The 14,700-nt window shown below is 40.1% G+C and overlaps 1 protein-coding gene across 21 annotated transcripts in view; it reads left to right on the top strand.

Annotated features, from left to right (window-relative positions):
• The window catches only part of Hivep2 (HIVEP zinc finger 2), a 183,518-nt gene that overhangs the window by 76,938 nt on the left and 91,880 nt on the right, over positions 1-14,700 (top strand). The window contains exon 1 of one of the 21 annotated variants that reach the window (XM_046450561.2): positions 404-3,243. The exons of the other annotated variants lie outside the window; for them this stretch is intronic. The gene's annotated coding sequence lies outside the window, so the exon portion shown is untranslated. Of the gene's footprint in view, positions 1-403; positions 3,244-14,700 lie in introns of those variants that run through there. 21 annotated transcript variants of the gene reach the window in all.

Here is a 14,700-nt window from a genome sequence, read left to right as displayed (position 1 = left end):
AAAGCTGCATAAAATAATGATGAGATTTAAATGAAAATTTTGCTTATAAGTGCGTTTTAGGGACCTGTGGACTATCAATATTACTTGAAACAGTGCTTAATGGAATGGGAAATTTCCTATGAAAAGAAGTGCAGCATATTCCCCATAAGACCCTAACCCATGTTAGAAATTGATAGAGGCCAGGGACCTCCAAATATGTGAGATGGAAGGCAGAGTTAGAGGGATGCGGCTATGAGATGCTCTGTTGTAAAAACTTTGAGTTGATATTTTTCAATTGCTTTAAATCTGGCATGACATTTACTGTTGAATTTGACCTCTTTGGGGAAAGACTTTCTAAACTTAATATTTCCTTTTTATTTCTGAGAACTCAATTAAATCTCTAAAATGTATTCATTGCTTGATATTTGCTATGTGCTATCTTTAAATTTTGTAATATTATATATTATATGCTTTTGATTCTCCAGAAAGTAATATTTCAGAAAAAAATATTATATGCATAGTAACTATTCGTAGTCATGAAAAGTTTAAAGAAGTCAATTAATGATTTTCAAAAAGATCCCAGGTTTTAAAATAAAAAGCTTTATGTGTCTGAAACATTTGACAAGACAGAGAAAAATATTCAGCTTGCATTTAGCATTTATGTTAAGATAACCCAAACTACTATATTTAGGAATTCATTTAACCAAATAGGAGTTCTACTGTAAGAGGTTTCATATGAATTTATGTGGTGTATTATGAAGCTGTGAACAGAGACTCAGTAAGAAAAATATAACCAAATCTGTTCTTGTCATTTATATATCGAGTTTGCTACAGTAGCAAATCTATTATTATTCTCTTTTTAAAAACTGTTGAAAATAATAACAATTACTTGAGGAAGAAGTGACACTTTCCTTTTACATCTAGAACCCAGTAGAAGAAGTTGGTTTCATTCTTCCTTCTAATTATGTTAGTCAAATGAACATTTCCTTTATTAGCATTTCTTCTCTGTAATGGAGATTACTATAGTGGGAAAAGAATGCAGGACTGCAAAAACATTCAGGTTAACAGTCTTAATCAAAATTGCTGGGTAGATGTATCACCTGAATTTATTATCCTAAAATTTCTTAGAAAAGAATTTTAAGTTACAGCCTAAACACTTAAGTACTATGTTGTTGTGTTGGTTTTAATCATTACAGGAATCAATAGCTCTCAGGCTATTCCCCCCATCTTTCTGCAGCTGTCCAGAATAACCATCTGTTTTTGCAGGTGGACCAAATTCTAATCTCCAGTAGGGCTGCAGTGCTGTCTGGTCTGCTTACCATTTCTTTCTTAGGAGGCTACTTTGAAATGGAATCCTTTTCTACAGAAGTTCCACACACTAAGTTGTATCTATTTATAAATTGAAAGTGTGGGACTGACAACTTAGAACTTAGATGACATTAAATTGTTTAGAAGGAGAGGGCTAATTTTAAGAGCATTTATTTGGAGGCTTGCAAAGAAAATCAAACTTTTTTTTTTTTAAGTATTAAGCTTGGGACACTACTTTTTCATCTTTATTACCTTTTAGCAACATTCTGATAAGAAAAAAAAATTGTGAGTATGTTTAAAAACAAAACTCCAAACCCTGTCAGTTTCCAGGGGCTATTCTACTTCAATACAAGAAAACTTACAATTAAAAATTATTTTGTTGCCTTGTTATGTTGCTCATAGTTCATCCAGAGTTTTTGCAGCAGATCGATTCACCTAAGACATGACTTTTTTTTTTTCTCTCTCTCTGTAGCAAAACTGTGGTTTACTAATGTCAGGCCTTTAGTACATGTGTCAAAGTCCCTCATTGTGAGTAAATTGCTTCTTATACATCAACTATGTGACTATTAATACTGTGGGGGAGGCCATTTTAATTGATCTGTCAATGAATGGGGAAACACTTGCTCTTTCCTAATTATATATAAGCAGTGTTTTATTTACAAACATACAGAAGCAAAGAGGGCTTTTATTCTATTCAATATTTTCCTTTGTGAAAGGGGCTGAGCATTTGAAAATGCCAATTGCCTTTCCTTCATTTGTCTTTCATTAGTAGGGACTTCTTTTACGGTGTTTTCAGTTATCTGATGTATGCATGGACCAAGTAGATTTTAACTTCTTTGAAAATAGAGCAAAGTCTTCTGTGAAAGGCTTTGACAACTTCTGTTTCTCATACTTCTCATTGCTAAATGAAGCACATAGGAATTGAAGAGGGTTTTTCTCATTTTTAAAAAGTCTGTTTCTTGGGGCTGGGGTTGTGGCTCAGTGGCAGAGCACTTGCCTCGCACACGTGAGGCACTGGGTTCGATCCTCAGCACCACATAAAAATAAATAAACAAAATAAAGATAGTTTTCAAAAAGTCTGTTTCTTACAAGTTGCAAAATTTGTTAGGAATAAAACCTACATACTACCAGTGATAAATGTTACAGTCATAAATAGCTTGCGGAGCTTTATATGAGCACACATAGAAGTAATTTTTAAATTCTGGAAACAGATGATAGATACTATACATTTATTTTTCTCACATCAGGAGCTCATGTAAGTTTTTATTTCTTTGGTTCTTAGTGTGAGTGGGAGTCACATGAAATCATTACATATATATTTAAGTGTGATTGTGGCTCAGATTTTCTTACACCTTTTACAGTTTGGAAAAGTGTAGAAGGTCTGAAGGGATAGAATTTTGCTCAATTTCTGTTTTCCCTTTAAAAGAACTTCCAGGAGAAAAAAAGTGTTTACACTTTCTCTACTGTGAACTTTAACCAAAATGTAGATTTTTAAAATTTTGTTTAGAATCGATTATTTCTCTGCAGTGACTTTCAAATGGTATTACCTCAACTTCTTACCTAGCAGTACAGCAGTAAGCATTTCATTTTCAACTTTGGTCTCTGTTTCAACGAGTGTATGTGCATTGAGTCATCTTGTCTTGGCCTGGAGCATATATTATTGGTTAAGAAAATATCTGATTTTTCTTGTGGTAAACAGAAGTTATAGTATTGGTTAAAAAGTTACAGACAGGAACCTGTGTTTCGATCAGTGTCTGCACAGTTCCTTTTTCTATTTCTACAGTGTCTGTGCAGTTCCTGGCCCCAAAGTAGGCAATCACAGGTGACTCCTGTAGCAGCATTTCCCCATGTTCATTGAGCACCAGTTAGGTGCCAGGTGTGTTGAGCACAGTCCTCCATTTCCAGGGATTCTTGGTTTATAAGAAAAGCTGATATGAATAACCTGCAGGACAGGAGGTGAGTGTTTCCAGAGAGGTGTGCCAGAGGGTAGGAGGTGAAGGGAGATGCGATAGAGGAGACTCGCATAGTAGCTGATGGGGAGCAGCCGTCTCAAGAATTCTAGGCACTGTTGAAGGTGCTGGTGGCTTTCAGGGTGAACAGAACAGAGTTGGCTGGGTCAGAGCTTCTGTCCCATTGCTGAAGGGAGACCCATATTGTCCTTCCAAGCACCAGTCTTGTGGGTGTGTCTGGTATCAGGAGGGCCTTGAGGAAGTGACATTAAGAGTGGAAACCGTAATGAAGTGACAGGTCAGGCAGCAGAAGCAGCCACACACATACATGTGGTGGACCCCTTGAAGGAGAGGAAATAACATTTCAAGGCGAGGCAGAGGGATGACTGAGTAGAGACAGAAATGAGATTTGTCAGAGATCTTGGTGCTTTATGTCATGTCAAGACCATCAGATTTGATCTGTAGAGGGATGCTGCCCAAGCCTGTGCCGAGATCCCCTCTTTAGGGGGAATATCCCTCTTCCTTCCTGCCGGTCCTTTCCTCCGTCTGCAGTCCCTGGAGTCAGCTATAGCGAGCAAGCAGGGAACCTTGCAGATCAGTGACCATGAGGCCATCAGGAGGACATCAGAGGCCCAGGGCCCTGGGGCAGCTGCCTGGGATGGGGAAGCTCCACCTTAGTACCAGCCCCACCTGCCTGCAGCCCACAACTGCAGCCTGAAACTTCTCCCTTTCAGGTCTCAGCAAAGGGGAGACCTAGGCTGGGGAGGGACAAATCTTCCCCCACCTCAAAATTAAACCCAGGGTTTTAATGTAAAGATGTCCCTGATTAGGTGTTTACAGCATCTAATCTTTAACAATTAAAGAGAAAAAGGTGTGGGTGTGGTAAAAAAATAGCAATACCCACACTCTGAAGTTTTTGAGAAAAACAGGAAACTAATCTTTTTTAACCAGTGATGCCCAGAACTGGTTATTGCAAAGAGGGTTGTTTTTCTAATGCATTGTGGTCAGCACAGCTGTGCCAGAAGTAGATTTCTGCTCATTATGACAGGCGTCTGTGGATTTCTTTAGCTGACAAACCTATAGGCAGGCAAGCATAATTATCAGTGGTAACCTGGTCATTATGGCCGGATGGTGCTTGGAAAACAATTTACACAAGTCCTGAAGCCCATGAGAACATACAAAATAAGAGCATTTGGCGAACATGCAGTTATTTCCGGGAGTTGTGAATGACCCAGACCTATGAACCATACAATAGTTTATTGTAGAAGAGCTGTTGGAGGTTCTGTCTTTATTACGATTTTTTTCCCAAGACAACGTTTGATGGCAAGTGATGCTAAATGTTTTTTTTTTTTTTCTTATCTAATGTGCTCATTAGTTCAAGCTGCTTTTTCTAATAATGTTTTAGACCTTCGTGTTTTGCTGATATTTGCTGCCTGGTGACAGTTAGATGATTTAAAAAGGAAAATTGAGGTCGTGGAAATGTCTCTTGTCCTCAGAATCTCACAGATGCACCATCACTACTGCGTTTCTGAACAGCATAGGAAAAACGACCACAGAGGAGATGGTTTGGACAATTATTGACTAGACTTTTGTCCTTTTGGATAATGGAGAATGCTTCAGAAGCAAAGTGAAATACAGTAATCCCCTTGATCTGCCCTGTAGCCTTACCCGGAAGGCCAGCTTAGTATCAGACTCGCCGCTGAGGTTTCCCCTCTACTTCCTGCTGTGGGTTCAGTGTCATGGGGGAGCCCCTATAGCCCAGAACCCTCCCTTGTAGGCCATTTGTGTGTGTGTGTGTGTGTGTGTGTGATCTTTTTAAGGATAAAAAGGGGGCATTAGACTCTTGGAAGTTGAGTAATATAACCTAGATTTCATTGCTTATTTCATTTTCTGGTCGCCAAGCCAAGCATTTGGTTTGTGCATCGAAGGCTTTACGCTTGTCTGTTTGTATCAGACTTTACAGTTGTCTCTGTAATAAGTAAATTACTCGCGCTTCTCTATTGTGAAGCTTGTTTTCAGTGCTTGATCCAGGCAGTGTGCCTGAGCTTAGCAATGCCCCCTCTCCAGCTGAGTGCTGAGGCAGTTCCAAAAAAGGCAATCGTTACTGCTATTGATTTCCGTAGCACATCGGTCATGTTAGAGTTATTTGCAACGAGAGTGGTGTCAATTCCTTGCATCTGCCTTTTATGTAAAAGTACTGCACTGTATACGGAGTCTACAGTTTCTAGGTGACAGTAATGCTGCGAGTAAAAGGAGATGCTTTGTTTTCACTCTTCTCTGGAGATGGCTTTGGGAGGATCCTGGGTTGGAAAGGGGAACAGTAGGCGGATCTGAGGGGTGGACAATAATATTCTCATTTTTTTAACCCTTTGCTGTTTCTCAGTGAAAAGAGACGAAGGTACAGAGGCACCTGCCAGGATGTGGTAAGAGGTAATGAGATAATGGTTGTTAAGTACTCTCAAATACAGATGACAGATACTTCTAAAAGTGCCAGCTCTAACTGGAAAAAAAAAAATCCAACAAACAAAACCAGCAAACAAACCTTTTTTTTTTAATCAGAAAGTCTTGACTTTTAAGTGCATATTAAAATTTAGTGTTTCAACTGGTAAAAGATAGCCCTGGGAAGTTGTGATAATGTTGAAATGGTGGAAAAGTGGATTTTTATTAATTTCACTTCTTCTCCTTATATGTGCCTCTGCTGTGGTCTGTTTTTTAATAAGTTTTCTGACTTGGGATTGAAAAATCTAAAGACTAGAGATATTATTAAATTTTTTCATAATATTAGAGACTGAGTATAATATTGACTCCATCCCTTCAAATAGATACACTAAGACTGAACAGAAGTATAGTACAAAAAACCTAGGGGGGGGTGGGTCATGAAAACAGTATCCGGTCTTATAATAGATTGGTGAGTCCGACTGCGCCAATAGATTGTTCCGTGTTGCTGAGAGGTTCCCTGCAATGAAGTTATAAATACAAGAAGCATTTGTCCACTGGACCAAAGGTTCCTCAGATCTGTGTAGTTGATCCTACTATTTTGTGGATGTTTGTGATTTTTATAGGGAGACTCAGTGAAAACTCTCTGTACTGCCCTCCTGTCCTTCCTAATGGGCAGTTGGTGATCCGCAGGTGAGGCCTATCTGTGAGAAGGTTGTGGCTGAAAGGTCGTGTTTAACGAGCAGTCCTTCCTGTGCTGTGCACACACAAAGATTGTTCCCTGATTTCTCAGTCAGCATTTCTCATATCCCCTGGAGCTAAATGGAGACTTGGCCTATCTAGCTTGGGGCTAACTTTTGCCTTCATTCAAAAAAGTTTCTCTTGAGAGAGAGCTCACCAACTAGGTGGCTGCCCCTTGCAGTCCACAGACACCCATACCAGGGGATCCCTCCCCAAGGAGGGTTCTGCAGCCTCACTTTTCTCCTTTCTTTGAAGCAGCCCCACCTCTCCTTACCATTCCGGAAGAAAACAATCATGGCGGTGAGAACTGAATGGGAGTTGGGCCTGTGCCCAATATTTTCTCTTCTAGTTGAGGAAAGAGAGGGCCAGAAAGAGGGGATGTTTTTTGCTTGGGTTATGGAGCCATTCCTGACAGAGTGGCCTGGAGCCTGGGCTCTGATCAAGGGCCCTGCTTCCATTCTTTCTCATGCATATAACCCAGGAGGACCTTTCCAGGGGAGACTAGCTTTAATACTAGTTGACTGTGAGCATTTTGGGAGCTTGCTCCAGCTGGGTGAGGAATATGGCTGCTGTTTATGAACATGCTTAAGAAGCAGGATGTGGCACCTACAGCAGTGTTTACATTCATGTAGGAGGTCCTGTAGGACCCTGCCTGAGAAAACTTCAGTGGAGATTGAGTGATGTAGTCAGTCTACAGGATTTGATATAGCCACTTGCCTGGGTACACCAGGAGCAAGGTATCATGTACCAGAAGTTAGTGCAGCACAATTTCAATGCTACAGGGTTTCTCAACCTCAGCATAATTTGACATTTGGGTAAGGTAACTCTTTGTTGTAGAGGGATTGTTTTGTACCTTCTAGGATATTGAGTAGCATCCCTGGCCTGTACCTGCTAGATGACAGACAGTAACACAGCCCTTCTGGCTCCCAGTCTTTGCACCCAGAAATAACCCCAGACATTGCCCCTTGGGGGACAAACTTGCCCCAGTTGAGAACCACTGTAGGCTAACAATAAATCTGAGTATCACACATCCACTAACCTGAACCAAATTTTTATTAACAACACAAAGCTTGAATTTCAGAGGCCAGGGTAAGAAGGTAAGTGTTGTGGTTTAGATGTGAGGTGTCCCCCAGAAGTTCACATGTGAGACAATGTAAGACAGTTTAGAAGTGAAATGATTGGGTTATGAGAGCCTTAATCCAAGCGGTGCATTAATCCACTGATATGGATTAACTAGGTGACAACCCTAGGCAGATAGGGTGTAGCTGGAGAAGGTGGGTCATTGGGGTCTCTCTTTGGGGTATATATTTTGTCTATGGTGACGGGAGCTTAGTCTTTGTGCTTCGTGATGGTCATGTCCGTGGCCTCCTTCCATGATGTTCTGCATCACCTTGGGCCCAGACAAAGGGAATCAGCCATCTATGGACTGAGAACTTTGAAACTGTGAGCCCTAAATAAGCTTTTCCTCTTTTAGAATTGTTCTTGTCAGGTCTGTTGGTCCTAGTGGCAAAAATAGTTGACTAAAACAGTAAGGATCTGGACGGTTAAATTACTAAATAGTAGATGGAATGGATGTCAACCCCAACTAGGCGACTTCCCCTGCTGGCTTGTGGCAAGAATTCCCTCTTCCTCCTGCCCTCAACTCGAGGACGCTGCCTTTTTAATGACATTCCTTACTTCTTGATTCTCGTACCCTTACTCTCTTTTTCTCTTTTGTTGCTGCAAATAACTGGACCAACTCTGCTGCCTCGGAAAAAGACTAAGTCACTGAGCGTCTTCCTGTGAATGCCCCTGGCCCCTGTAGGAAAGGCAGTTTCATACACCAATGACTCAGGTCCTCAGTTTGACTCTTTGGCAGGAAGCTATGCCATCTAAGGTTGGTAGGTTTTGTAGTACTCTTGTTACACTGCCTTAGGCTAATTCTAAACCAGATTATGTAAGTTTTTGAAGCCTGGCCTGGGATGCCAACCACTATTTGTGACATTGATTCATTTCAAATAGAAGGCTTAAAGGCAAACTGTTGGAATGTGATTTTTTTTTTTAAATCACCAAGATGGGGTTGACATCCACTCTGTAATGGACTAGGAATGTCTACTATTTGGGGACATAGAAGAACAGGATTAATAGTCCAGTTCACACCTGTTGTAAGTGAGGCCCTCCCCAAAGCCCCAAGGAGACCCTCTGGGCAGCCAGCTTAGAGTCCCCCATCCACTACACCTTCCCACTCTTAAGTCCTACACTCAGACCAGCTGTGATTTGCTTTTCTGAAGTGGAAAAAATAGGCATGTGCCAGTTTTGTTGGATTCCATTTGGACATGCTCTTGTATATGATCTTGGCCAAATGTAGTCTACCAAGATAGGAAAAGAATACCTTCATCTGTGAATTGTGCTTACAAACTGAAAGAAGGCTAAGAAAGTACTTGAAATCTTAGCAGGTTCTAGAAAAAGAAAGACAAGCAGTATATATTGTACAAATTTGCAATTAAACTAAGGGGGTTTAATTAATTGAAAACTAAATACAAAAATTCCTTATTCTTTGTTTCTATATCAAAATTTTGAAAGATAAGAATGTTTATCTTTTTAGACTGGGAGAGATTCAGAAGGACTACTACTTCAAGGATTGAGAGGGCCTTCCTGTTCTGATGATCTTTGATACTTTTTCCCTTTACCTCTTAGTTTGTGAAAGTTGTACAAATGGACACAATAGATTGATAAATCTATTAAAGCTAGACTGAAAGAACTATGGGCCAGTGACTTATTTGGAGAATTTTCTAGAACATCTTACTGATTTTTGATATTGGGTGCAGAATGCCCTGAGACATCTGATAGTTGTTGAAATAAAGTATAGTCATGGTGGATTATTTTCATCACTTCTTCAAAAGGCTTTCGATCATGAAAGGAGGGATATTTAAGCACCCCAAATTCAAAGAGCATACAATTAGAAGAATGTTGCTTTTCTCAAACACTGTTATACAGCTTTCTGATTACAAAGCATGCCTTTTGTTAGGACCCTGCCTGTTTCTTTTTATTCTCTCTTTTGTTCTTTCTCCTTCTTGTCCTCCTTCCCTCCCCCCTCCTCCTCCTCCTCCTCCTCCTCCTCCTCCTTCTTCTTCTTCTTCTTCTTCTTCTTCTTCTTCTTCTTCTTCTCTCTCTCTCTCTCTCTCTCTCTCTCTCTCTCTCTCTCTCTCTCTCTCTCTCTCTCATTTGGTCCTGGAAATAGAACCCAAGGCTCATGCATGCTGGGCAAATAGTCTCACTGAGCTACATCCCACCTCTTTTTAATTTTTAAAATTTTATTTTGAGACAGAGTAAGTTACCCAGGGTGGCCTTGAACTTATGGTCCTCCTGCCTCAGCCTCCTGAGTCACTGGGATTACAGGCTTTAGCCTGGCTAACAATCTGTTTTCAGTGTCTGTCCTTCAATAGCCTGGTTTCCAGAGGGGTGAGAACCATGGTTCATAGCAGCAGAGATTTTTATGTTGAAAGAATAATTAAACTGGGGGATTCATCATGAACATTTTTAAAGAAAAATAAAATGCTGCTTTTTGATCGAAAAATAAAGACATTTCCCAGTGATGAAGTTAACAAGATTTGAAAGAATATCATGACGTTTTTGTTTCTCTCTTAGAAATTGGTAACTTTTATTTAAGCAGAAGGAAATAGTTTTGTATTTTCTAGACATGGGAAACATGGCGTGCCTTTAAAAATTAATGTAGTGGAACATGAGTATATAAAGTCTTCCCAACCTATCAATTTTAGCCTTACTTGAGAGTAATCAACACGTTTTAGTGCCAGAGTAAATTAGGACAGTGGATGGGGTGAAACAATATTCTTGAGCTACATAAGAAAGATTTTGATTTTGTTGTCAAATTTAGAGCAATGACCTTCATGTTGAGTGTGAAATTGTTCTGTCATTGTGTCAGGACCTGGGGGGACCAGCTGCACCTTTTGCCACAGGGACAGTAAGTAATCAGGAATGGTCCAATATGTTAAGCTTTCTTTAGTTTGGTGCTGGTGGTTCATTTGCCAGGTCAGCATCATTAGGACTAGATTTGAAAACTGTTCCTGTAAGGTATTTGAAAGACCCAAGAGTCTTTCTAAATTGCCATCCTGTCTATATTTCCAAGAGCATAGGTTTAGAGTTAGACTCAAGGATTAAAAAACTATCTTTAGCTCTTACTGTGAGGCCATGGACAAGTTCCTGAAACCTATGAAGCCTAAGACCTCTGTAAGGGGGGGGGGGGTTGGTAATAGTTGCATCTGCCTCATAAAAGATTAAATGAGAAACACACATATATCACTTAACAGTTTCTGAAGCACAAGGACTGGGTGAGTGCTGGTTATTTTTATTTTTCTCTGATGATATTTCAAACTCTGGACTTCATTTTCTTAAAGTTTTCAGTAGTAAGCTCAAACTTTCAAACTTGCTCTTTATGGAAATCAGAGCAACCTTAACAGAATCCAGAATGCCAAAATGATCTGCTGTATCTTATGAAGAAATTAGATAACGCCTGGGGTATATGTGTATGTCTACATATGAACGGGCCACAACCCTTTGTCTTGCTGAGGGCAGGTGGACTCCACTGTTGTACAGGATCCAGATCTCATTTGTTTCAGACCTGTAGAAGTTGCTGCTGCTTCTTGTTGGGGTTATTTTCCCCTCTCCTCTCTTACTTTAGACATAAAAGCAAAAGGGACCCGGAAAACAATAAATTAAACTTGTAAAAGAAGTTTGAAAGTGCTTCGGTTATTCTTACATTCCCCCGAAACCAACCTTGTAAGTCATTTTCTGAGTTCTAACGAAGCATTTCTTTTCCTGAATTTTGCATCTCATGAATCAAACTGGGGTTTCGGTTCTAATCATATGACCTCTGTGACACGAACACTTTTCAGTTGGTGCAGCTTCTTGCTTACTCTTGTCAATGTGACTGTTTCCTTGTCACATGGTAACTTTCAGCACAAGAGCCACACTGGGGTGTGACCCCGGCCTGAACAGGATGAGTTAGTCTCTGGGTGCTGCAGTGTGAGAGGCCAGTGCCTTCTTTCAGGGTGCTTAGAAATTCTCTTGGTGCACTCACTGGTTTCTTGTTAATTGCCAGGTTTAGGAGTTTCCTCCTATCTTGATGGCTGAATTAAAGGTTTCAAAGTTTCTGAAATAGGGTAGTTTGGTCAGCCTCTGTTGTAAGCATTATCTCGCACAATTTAAACTTGGTTTTGATATTTTCCAATGGAATTTGTCATTATGGCATTGATTTAAATTCTCTTTAAAATAAGGGGTTTAAGTGGATATCTGTAAAAAGTTTGGTTCAGCTTGAAAATTATCTGATGAAAGTTTACCCTGGCCTTTTGGTAGTCTTAGTTTTAAGATTTCCCATGTTGTGTGATTTCTTAGTAATTCCTTTTACAGCAGAACAGTGTAGTCCTGTGATTAAAGGCTCCCCAAGTCCATAAATCAATATTAGCGGTTAGCTAATTGTTGAGAATTTGAAGTTTTACTTAACACAATCAAGTCATAATTATCTCTCCACTGTGGCCAGAATTTAATCCAGTAAAATCTTGTTACAACCTTGTTGTTCCCCAGCCCCCGGTCTTTTTATTAAAGGTCTCTCAGTTTGGAAAATTTTAAAATGCTCAAGTCCCTTCCATCTTGAAAGCAAACTAACAAATGATGCAACCAATGACCCGATGGCTTTTCCAGTTGCTAGAGTTCCTGTCTCAACTGCTCCATAGGCTTGATGGCTTTCTTGGGCATCTATCAGTAGCCTCATAAGTTGGAAATTCAATGAAATCTCTTAAGTCCTAGATCATTCAACCTGTTGTGGTCAAATAATTTACTTTTTTCCCTCTGTTTAGTTCAGTGAATCTGTGATCTAGTGGCCTCCACTCGGTGACTTTTCCCATAATTCAGCTCTTTGGCCTCTTACTGACTATAACTTTTCTGAGGGGGAAGGAGTACTAAGGGATTGAACTCACTGGAACTTTACAACTGGGCTACATCCCCAATTCTGTTTATATTATTTTGAGACAAGGCCTTGATAAATTGCTGAAGCTGGCCTTGAATTTACAGTCCTCCTGTCTCAGCCTCCAGAGGGGCTGGGTTACAGGCATGCATCATCACAGCTGGCTGCCAACTTGGTTTTCTTATTGTCTACCTGACAAATGTGTGCTGGTGACTCAAGATCCAGGTATCTCCACTCTTGGACCTTGCTTTGATACCTGCCCCTCTCCCTCCTGTAGGCCTGACTATAACTGGTTCCGTAGCACTTTCCGTACTTCCTCCAACCAGGTATTCTCTAAGTTAAAATAAAATAAAATAAAGCAAAACTCATTGTACAACTTTGAATACAGCAGAGTGTCTGATGTGTAATAGTTGCCTGGTAAAAGCTGAATGGGTTGACAGATGACAGAAATAACCAGTTACAGAGATTGAGATAGGAAACAAAAAAATTATTTCACCGGGAAGGAACATATGTTAAGTGCTTAGATATTAAAAAGATACTTTTTATAGTTTTATATATAAAAAAACCCCAACCTTCAGACTTATGGATTAGATGAAGTCTCTGGGACTCTGGAAAAATCCCCTAGTTTCTTTCCTAGACTCAGGGCTGAGTTGGTGTTTTCACTTGGTTTGAATGGAAACCCGTTCATGGAATCATGGCAGCAATTGCAGCTGTTTGAGTAACTTTTCCAGATATTTCTAAGAGCATTTAAATGGAGAGAGCAGAACCAATTATTTGCTTGTATTTAGACATAAGTGTTTCCTAGACACTTTCTTTCCATTTATTTACATTTTCACATGGGACTAGTGCATCAGGATAAGGGGATGACATGTACTCTTCCCTCCATGTGGGCACACACTATTGAAAAACGCTCATTTCATTAATAGAGGTGGTACCCCTCCACACACAGGTGAGACTGCACATGTGTGCTAGCCTTGGCCCTTAAAAGTAACCTCTAAGTGCACCACTAAGTTCATCTGTAGGTGCCAGTAGTTTTGTGGTAGCACATTGAAGTACCATTAGGAAGGGATTGTTACTGGAATCCTCATGTTGTTGGGATTAGCTTCTAAGTACATGGAACAGGTATCTAGTTATCATGAGTTAATTCATGTGATTTTTTTAAAATGAGAAATCTCAGCAGCGTGGACTCAGCTGTGACTGCCCTGCATTTAAGATCCATTTCTCTGGGTGGCGATGCTGAACCATTGCAGTTATGTTATGTAATGGTGTTTCCCTTTGGCATTCATAAAATAAGAAGTGTGTTTCCTGAGCTCATCTCACAGTGAGCAAAAATTTTAAATACCTGAATAAAAATTCCATTTGGCCTTTTTAAAAAAAGTATTACCAGACTTCACATAGATTTGTAGTTTTGATGTGTTTTGGAGTCTGATACTGGCTTGGTAGTCTTTGATGAGAAACAACAAACAAAACATCCTGTTTTTATAATATTCAGCATAAATCCCAGGGGAATTATTACAGAAATAGCTAAGGTTCTTCCTATATCAGTCAGCACTGTTTTCATTTCCATTATTTAAGCTTTCTCTTCAAAGTCATTTTCAAAAGTGTGACTAAAACAGAATCGATCTGTGTCCGCAGGCTCGAAAGTCCTGCTGAGTGCTAATTGCCCAGGGTTTTTATCAAGGGTTTGAAGATAACTGAAGACCTACTATCAATGCCACAGTGACCATTTTAAATTGCAGATGTTCGTGAAACTCTTGTTTTTGTTGTTTTGCTTCCATCTCACGGTTTCATCTTTTGGAAACTTACTGGGATTACTTTCAGTGTTTGCTTATGTTCAAATCAGTGAAAATTGAATAGAAAAGATATTTTTCAAGGGTTGTAATATGGCTTTAGGAGTAGTGGAGGAGCCAGAATGATGATTCAGAAACTGAAAATAGCTCTACATTTTATGCAATCAAGTAAAACTCTGTACCTTGGCATTCCCCACACAGGATTAGCAAGGAGTTGGAAGTTATTCCGCCCCCAGCATGCCATTAGGGATGACATGCTGGGCTATGACAAACTGCTGGCTTAATGGAGCATGTGCTGCTGGAAGTGTAGGCCTGCTGTACAGGGTGGATCAGAGTTGAGTGACCTCAACTCGTATTCATTTCCTTGGGAAGGGAAGCCAACAAGACCCTCTCTGTTCTAGTGAGTGTTGGTGTAGTGTGGCTACTCACGTCGGAACCCAGGCCCTTTGGTGGCATAAGTGTGCCATATTTCTTCTTGATGCTTGCTTTGCAGGAAAGGGCATCACGACACTTCATCCATCACAGGTGGAGACCATGG

This window comes from Marmota monax, unplaced genomic scaffold, assembly GCF_021218885.2.
Source record: "Marmota monax isolate L192 unplaced genomic scaffold, Marmota_monax_Labrador192_F-V1.1 WCK01_AAM20220418_F8-fsc00030, whole genome shotgun sequence".
Taxonomy (NCBI): Eukaryota; Metazoa; Chordata; class Mammalia; order Rodentia; family Sciuridae; genus Marmota; species Marmota monax.
The sequence above is the reverse complement of the archived record's forward strand: the minus strand, read 5'-3'. Positions and strand labels throughout refer to the sequence as shown.